General features: G+C 40.4%; 1 long non-coding RNA gene across 2 annotated transcripts; it reads right to left on the reverse strand.

Annotated features, from left to right (window-relative positions):
• Positions 1-1,301: 1,301 nt before the first annotated feature.
• On the reverse strand, positions 1,302-8,310 carry LOC112987077 (uncharacterized). Of its 2 annotated transcripts, XR_010385955.1 has the most exons (4): positions 6,963-8,310; positions 5,927-6,091; positions 2,849-2,951; positions 1,302-1,343 (listed from the first exon to the last, which is right to left on the reverse strand). It is a non-coding gene; the product is annotated as an uncharacterized LOC112987077 (long non-coding RNA). The 2 variants fall into 2 exon arrangements; XR_003260192.2 differs by lacking the exons at positions 5,927-6,091; positions 6,963-8,310 and adding an exon at positions 5,522-5,690.
• Between the last annotated feature and the right edge of the window lie 423 nt (positions 8,311-8,733).

The raw sequence follows: 8,733 nt of genomic DNA on the forward strand, positions 1-8,733 counted from the left end.
ACTGGTGATGCAAAATTTTGAAAAGCAGTGTAGAAAGAAATATTCAACTGGAAAGTAAAATTTGAGGCAATAAAAAGTAAGGTGTATTAAACATTTACTTTGCCTTATTTTCAAGTTGCTGTTCTCCATTCAAAGAAGAATACAAGGCCAAGTGCTGAAGGGTTAGAGGGTACTATAACAGGAATATCTAATTTTATAGTGCAGTCATATCAATCACAACAAAATTCAACAGATCAAGGTGAACTGCTCAGGAGATGCAGTATTTACTGTTCAAGTCTTAAAGAAAATCAGATCACTGAACTGTAACTGAGAATTTGATATGTGAGATTTTTGAAGTTCTAAATTTGACTTGATACCACTATACAGACACAGAAGAGTTTTAGAGGTGTGTTGTCAAGTCATTGGAGGTGCTCAGGGTGCGATGTCCTCTTGCACATGAGACAGCATATGTGCTTAAGCTTGGAGACCTTTCACTCTAGTATGTTCATATCTCTCCTCCACTTAGTACGCAGGGTAGGACCAAATCTGCACCTTCACTTTTCCTCTGCCAGAGGCTCCTGGAACCATTACCAGACTTCCCAGCAGAAGGGAAAGTGGGATAGCTGACAGCTGCTTGGACCTCTTCTAGGGATCTCAGCATGGAGCCCAGAACTTGCATGAGTCAAGTCTACAGCAAAGCCATTGTACGATGGTAGAGAGGAGAATGACATTCCTCCACAGACATGAGAAAGAGTGCCACCATCACAAGAATCCCAGGGTGATCAACTTGTTCACACAGATGGAGATTTTTGGTTGTAAGGGAGCAATTTCCACATGCAAGGTTTGGGGAACATGGCATGAGATGTCTCTTGCTTAAGTGCTACCTTCTTCCTACTGTAAGCAGGTAAGATCTGTCTGCAGTGGCAGGTTGGTACTCCGGAATGCTGAGAAGTTGTCTCACCTTAAAGAGGAGGTCTGAGAGAGAGAAATGCTGAGCATCACCATGTCTGGGGAGGTCACAGCAAACTAGTATTTGAACTGGGTTCAATGAGTTTCATGCTTATCTACCAAGAAGCTGAGACAGGCAAAGTGCCTCAGAATATGACGCCTGTTTGATGTGACGTCTGTTTGAGGGAGCAGCCTTCACAAGCCAGAGCAGCAAACTGGATGCTGTCACCGTTAAACACCTTGGATACCATTTGCAATGTTTGACTTTTAAGAGGACAGCATACATAACTGACTTGCTGCCTTCTCCAGTATCTAAGGTATCTTGCAGGAATAATGTAAAGCTAAGGAGGTCTTAATCTATTTTCCCTTCTTCCTTGTCTCCTGTGTCATGCTGTCTTCCAAGATTTTGAATCCACCTAAAATAGCAAGAAAAAAGGGTTTGGTACTCTGTTATCCACACTTAGAATGTACCTTAAGGATACTGTTTTAATTGAGAGCATTTCAAGCCTTTGCTATTTAAACATGAATAAAAACTTTGGCTAGGCACAACAGTGACAAGCTGGGTGTGACAATGAAATGCTCTGCAATTTATACCTTCTGTACGTGATGGGCAAGCACATGAACACATGCTCTCCAGGCAAAAGGTTTTTGTCTTTGTGTATATGCACGCTCACAGGGAGCATACACAAGGCTGAGCACTCTTCATCTGAACCAGCTCATGAGGAAATTAGAAAACTGGAAAGCTAGTGTCCCGCTTCACTTTTGATTAAAAATGCAGGAAACAAAGAAATTTCATCATTAAAAAAAAATAAAAAGACTGAGCCTGGTGACCACAAGCAGTCAGAAACAGATCTTATTTTTATTTAATATGCCTGCTAGTTTTATGTGCAAAGTATGTTTTGATAGACTTACCTTTGTATAGCCACCATATTTAAGATGTTTTTACTCAGATTATTACAATTATTTTAAAACATTAATTTCGTGTGATTTTAATTGATCTTCTACATCCACTCTAATGTAGGCAGACAAATACTCAGCAAGAAAAATACTAATAATCTTAAAAGGGAATGCTTCATTCCTCAGTTTTTCAACACAATTAAAGTGTGAAATTTTAAAATCTCAATAAATATTTGTTTTAGTAAACGTGTAATGATTTTGTGTAACCTTATGGTTAGCAAAAATTATTGAAGTTATTATAAAGGTAGTATTTCGTTTGAAATCAACATATTTTTATAGATATCGATCAGCAGGAAACAACTTTCGTTAGCAAATAATTAAACAACAAGTGCAAAGCAAAATTAAAATTGATGTTGCTGAGGTAAATCAGTCAAAGATTGAAGAAGTCTTTTTGGCAGCACTATGCAGCAGTCACTCATGGAACTCCCTCTGGGTTTTTCCTCAAGTAAAGATGTTTGGCACTGATTTTCAGTGCTCAGCCATCTCTTCAGATGGCTTCTAAGACCAGCAATTGGTTTTGTGGTTATTTTCATCACTACCTTTTCAAAATGATCTTAAGGGACCATGTATTGTGAGTTAAATGTTTATTTCTCTACTGAATTCCTCTGCATCGCAGAGGTAGGATTATCCTGTCACATCATTGGGAAGTATAATGCAGTCTCACAGGCAATCTAATTTAAATGGAAATTAATAGTGTATTTTAAAATCCAGGTCCTTCCAGTATTTTCTTCCCCAAAACAGGGGCCATGTCAACCACATGGTGGTAAAGCGGCTTAACCACTAACCTGTAGTGGAGGAGCAGAGCCCCTACATGACCAGGCACAGCACAGTGCTGCAGTCAGAGCTTTGCTGCCTAGTAAACATACCCCTTCAGGACTTATTTGGCCAGTTCAGTGATAGCACGTCTACTTTGTCCCCATTTCAATATGGGAAGCCTCACCTCTTCTCTCCTCACTACAAATACCTGATTTAGTTTCTCTTGATACAAAATGCACATTAATTTGCCACGCAGGCGCTGCAGCCTTGCTTGCTTATCTTGGTCTAAGACGCAACTTGGTATCTCAAACCTGCAAACAAGAAACAAGAGTTTCACTCAGCAAGGAGATCCCGGAGCTCTTAGACTGCACTTCTGAATCTTGCAGTCATAACCACTTCTTCAGTTACTGGAGAGCCCACATTAACTATAGATATAGCAGGTCTGAGTTCACACAGGTACAAGTCCAATTATGCACATCTCATCTGCAAAATGCCATATCATTTCTGATGTCTATGTAACAATACAATTGGAGACACAGAAGGTATGCAGTTAAAACCTGAATTACTGTCTTGTTTTCTAACAACTTCAGCTTGTCAGTAACTCAACTCCTCTCCAGAGTTCAGAAAGTAAATATATGTATATAATCAAAATTTATGTATAATTCAGATGATAACTTCCCAGTATATGATCATTTTGAATATGTTAATGAGTTCTAATTTGCATAACATGCCTGAATTAAGAAATTGTATTTATATATATTTATATTGCATGAAGATTACTCCCCGAGAGTGGGCATGATGGTCTAATGCAAAATACTCCATCAGGTAGTGATTGGCATGTTTAATTATGCTTTTCTCTTTTTTTTTTTTTCCAGGCAAAAGTTTCTTAAGCAACCTGCCTTAAATGTTACATTGCCCTGAGTGTACTAAGTCTTGATTACAGTTGCATCAAATTTTTATCATCAGACATGCGCGCACATTAGAGTCAGCATCTTCGTGAAAGCCTTTCAGAAACGCAGAGGACCAGGTGTTGCTCCCCTCAGCACCGTAACATGAGAGCTCAGCCGGACTAATGCTGGATGGCAGCTTCGGGACTGGGGGCAGCAGCCCTTCCTAGGGAAGGGGGAGAGGGAGAGGGAGAGGGAGGCCCAAGCAAGCCTGCTCCGTGGTAACCGTGCAGCAAAGCCCGGGGGAAACCCAGAGCGAAGGCCTGAAGGCACTGCCCCAGGCACACAGCCAGGCAGGAAGGTGCCCAGGTGGTGGAGAGCAATCCCTTGTGCGGGCTGTCAAAAGCCATCAATACGGGTGCTGGGCATCAGCTGAGGAGCCTGAGAGCCAGCTGAATGAATTGAGTAGAGACCCTGGCCTTAGGCCACCTGAGGAAAGCAGAGCCCTGGAAGGGGAAAAGTCTGGTCCACTAGAGACCAGGATGGCATGAGAAGGACTTGACTCCTGCAAGAGGTGACCCACTGGTGCAGTAATAAATGCTGGTGCTAGGGCACAGGAGTGCACACTGGATTTCAAGGGAGGCAGATACCCTGTGGGCTGCCTTCAGAGGCCTGTCTGGCCCCGGGATGCTGATGTCTGCCCTGCAGGCAGCCTGGAGGACATTTCCTCCAGAGCAGGCAGAGCCTGGAGCTGCATAGGAAAAGCCAACACACCCCATGGCAAAAGCTCTGCTCCCCTTCGTGGTGTCCATGTAACAGAGTAATGCTTGGCCCTTTCATGGGAAATGAAAGAAAAGTTCTGTTGGGGGTTGACAAAAACTTTTTTTGTTGACTTTATTTAAAGTATTTTTTTCTCTGTTTCAGGTTTTATAACCACAAGGTCTCATCCCCCCCCTTCTTTTAATGAAACTGTGCCAATTTTAACAAGTTTGACAAGAATTTCAGTACCCCACTGCTGCATTTTTTTGTTAATAATATGTTCAAAATCTGCTCAAAATAAATTGCCCTGTGCAAGTTGTAACAGAGAAGAAAAAAAATATAATCTGCTTTACCCAATGGCAGGGAGATTAATCACCTCACCTGCACCTTATTTCACCAAGAGCCCAACAGACAGTGGTGTTATTCTCATCTGTGAAGGTAAGTGCATACAGAAAATGAAGTTATGGCTGCAGCATTGGCTAACTTAAATTAGCATAGGTGGTGGTCATAGCAGCAAAGATGTATCTGCATAAGCTTTTGCATCTATCAGCAGCCATTGTTCCTACATTTCCCTGAGTGTTTGTTCTCTGGTTGCAGCCCTGTATTTGCTAGTAAATTTGCACAAGTTGGCTACCATATGAAACAGATAACTTCATGATGTGACATTGGTCTATCCTGAGTCACCATAAGACCTTCTGGAGTCACCTATCTGAGTTATTCCTCCTATCTCCCAGGGGTGCTTTGATAATTAATTACTTCAAAACTGCAAACATTTTCCACCATCATTTATTTATCATTTATGTTAGAGTTGCAAACCCTAACATATCTGAGAATGATGTGATGCCTGCAAATCCTATGAGTCTTCTGATGTTATGTGCTGAATTACCCAATAGCATGTTTACCCTGCAGCTATCCATGACCTCAGTTTTCTCAAACAGAAGGACTGCTGTTGCAATACCTCTCAAAGCTCCTGGAGCCAGTTTGTTCTTCCCTTCTAAGCCCAACCTGCTTTTCAGATTTTCAGAATTTGGCACTGTAATATGTATTTTACAAAACAGTCTCTTAACTTAACTTGTTGCACCATTTAAACAACTATTGACTATGCTGTTCCCTCTGTAGCTTTCAATAGATGCGCTTTTAGGCAAGCAAACTCAACAAGCCAGAGACCTGCATACTCTCTCCTTTAAAGCAGTAGGAAACTATATGGCCTTATGCTTCAATACCAGTATGCTCACCTCACAGGCACCTTATCTTCTCACCAGAATATCCCGTTCAGACTGAGATCCATCAGCACTAGCCTCTTTGGGGTACTACTTGGCGTTTCATCAAATCATCTGACTTCTAAACTTGAACTCTTTAAATGCTCTGTTAGCCAAGAGTGGGACACAGCACCGGTCCATCAGCAGCGCCAGTTGCCTGGCAGCACAAAAGAACATTGCAAGCACCAGCTTCCAGAACAGGCATAATTACTGACGTTTTTGCTCAGTTACTCCAGCTCCCCTCCGTTGCTTATAAGTCATGTCAATGAATAAGGATACACTTGAATATTGAAGAAAACATAGAAAATCAAATCAATCAGATACTTAACACTTATCATTAATCATTATTTAATATAGTTTTGTACCATGGTAACAACTTACCTTGTTTAACGTTAGTCCTCTAGCATTCATTGTCGCTAAAGTCAGACCTGATATTACAGGCTTCTTGTGGGAATGATAGTGTTTGCAGCTTCTCATAGAGCACAAAAGCCTCCTTCTGCAGGATAGTCCCCACTCGAAAGCTCTTGAAAACTCATCTTCCTGTAACTGAGCGCACACACTCATAATTAGAGAGAGCAGGTATTTCTTCTTCATCCAACATCCCTTACAAGGCAGGTATTTCACACAGGTACAGTTATGAGGACCAAGGCATTATCATTCATTTAGTCTTTCCTCAGCCATAAAGAGTGCTTTACAGAGGACAGCTGAGTTACTATGATGGCGCAGAGAAGCTTTTGTGATATTTGCTGAGTAATCTTTTGTGGCATCCAAATGCAAAATGTGTCCACTGAACATATGTTCTATCTAATGGGGCCACATGCACACCTTTTATTTCCCTGATACCAGCAAAGGAAGCAGAATTTTGGTGTTCTGTATTTCTGAAAAGACAACAAAGGAGGATCTCTAAGGAAGAAATATAAGGAGCTGATATAATTTCTTAGTGCTATCGACATTATGATATTCAGGTTACAAAAACCCCATCTTATTCTCACCCATAATTTTCTACGCCATTTGGTATTTTGCTGGTATTACAGATTGATTTTAACTAAAGCAAGATCTTATGTCTTTCATTGCCTCACTCTAATGACATCAGGGCGGAAGAGAAGGCCAGCATTGGGGCAAGAAATTTAAATGTGGTGTGTGCCTGCTTCATCTGAGGCATAATGTGCTCAGTTTTTCAAATTATTTCAGATCTAGTGTCTCCCTTCCTTCCATAATGTCTTGTAAAATTCCAACTAAATTTAAAAAATACATATAAATTATTTCTCAACAATGATGTAAAAATATCTTGAGGAGAGCAAGAAATCATTACCATGCTACTACAGCATCCTTCATAAGCTAAGGTAAGTAGCCTACAGGAAGTTTCTGGACTGAACATTCAATTGAATTTCACTATAGTCAGCTCTTAACCACCTACAAATGGTCTGTCCAGGCTGTAGGCAAACGACCGGCACAGAGACATCAGACTTGAGCAATATGGGGTTAGAAGGGATATTAGTTCAGATACTGCACAAAAGCAGCAATCTTGCCTCCAGAGCCAGCTCCTGAGTTGGGGGTGGGGGGTGATACTCTGCCTAAAAAAAAAAAAAAAAAGTAGATGAAGATCAAAATCTTCCCACACTGAAGAAGAGTAATAAGTTTTACTCTCTTTAGAATGCCAAAGCTACCAACAAGCAACTGTCGTAAACTACCCTCTCCAGTGTTCATAGCCTTTAATTTAACACATTGAGACTGACTGAATTCATGTTAATGCACTTGCTGAAAGACTGAAGAACAGGCTGCTGCAAGAAAGCAATTAGTAAGAGGAGTTAAGCCCCAGTCTTTGGTGTCCTGGAGAGTAATGTACATCAAACGCAGAGCAGAAAAAAGTATGATGCAGAACAAGTGGAATAATTCTGTTGTCACTGTCAGGAAAAGTAAAAAATTAAAACAACAAAATATGATATTTACAAGAAATAAGAAGAAACCTCTGCACTGCCTCCTCTACTAACAGGCAAAAATGACAGCATAAAACAAAATACTTAAAAACACTTATCTGCATCCTTCAGGTGCCATCTTCAGGAACAGCAGCTCTTTCCCTGGCAGTCAGACTTTCCTGAGAGTCTGCCTCTCAGAAAAGCAAGTCCTTTGTCCCTAATTCTGCAGTCATTCATGCTTATTTTATTTATAGTGGGAGAATCCAATATTTTCTTTCTCCATTCCTTTTGCAATGCATTGTTCACGTTCTGGAAAGGAAAGCCTTGCAGAAATAGTATAAAACAGCAAGAGGCTAGGAGACAAAAACCACAGGGCAGATATGATGCAGGAAAGCTAAAATATTTTAAAGTATCTCAGACACTCAGCAGCTCATTGGCAGCCACTTTAAAAAAATAAATAAAAAAACACCACCAACAAAAGTACACACTTGATCTTTTGTTTAAAAGAGTTGTTAAAATAATCTAAGAATAAATCGAGCATAACTCATTTTCATCATACCAACAGCAAATAAGCTCCTGATCCTCAGGATACATTTGCTATAAATAAAACAGCTGCAACATATGCTTTCCGACAACCATAGTGATTATTTCTCAGCCAGGAAACACCTTCTAGGTATCATCGGTTAAACTATAAAAGCCTTGAAACTGAAGAAGGTCACCAGGTTGCCAAAGAAAAGATTTTTCACTAGAAAAACTGATATGTCTCAAGGATTTTTCACCAGGAAGTTTTCTCAAACAAAGAGGAAGAGAAGGTCATGCCAGAAGAGTTAATCACTCGGCAGCTGGGGTGGAGTAGGTAAGACAGTCCTCTCTGTGCAGAGGAAAGCCACGTTTTAAAGTCTGATAACATGCCATAAAATGGAACGCTAGGTTTTCAGGCAACCTTACTCCCTAGGAAAGTACCAAGTGAAAGACGTCGTGTTACCTTTTCTGAGACTACAGTTCCTTTGAGATGAAGATCAAAGTGTCACTTGAAAACATTTCTGAAGATTAAAGTGAAATGAAAGACCTTTGAGAGGAGTCAGAAGTGTTCTGGGTTGTAGGAATAATTTAAATTATTTTATTGAAACAGAGTCTGGAAATATTATGCCCTGTACAAACAGGACAAAAAGTGACTTTTTTCTCTCATTGTAAAGATGTACGCTAGGTATCAGGTGGATCTAAGAGAAAACAATTTCAGAAAAATAGCTATTTGACTTTGGAAAGCGTCCT

This window comes from Dromaius novaehollandiae, chromosome Z (genome assembly GCF_036370855.1).
Source record: "Dromaius novaehollandiae isolate bDroNov1 chromosome Z, bDroNov1.hap1, whole genome shotgun sequence".
Classification (NCBI taxonomy): domain Eukaryota; kingdom Metazoa; phylum Chordata; class Aves; order Casuariiformes; family Dromaiidae; genus Dromaius; species Dromaius novaehollandiae.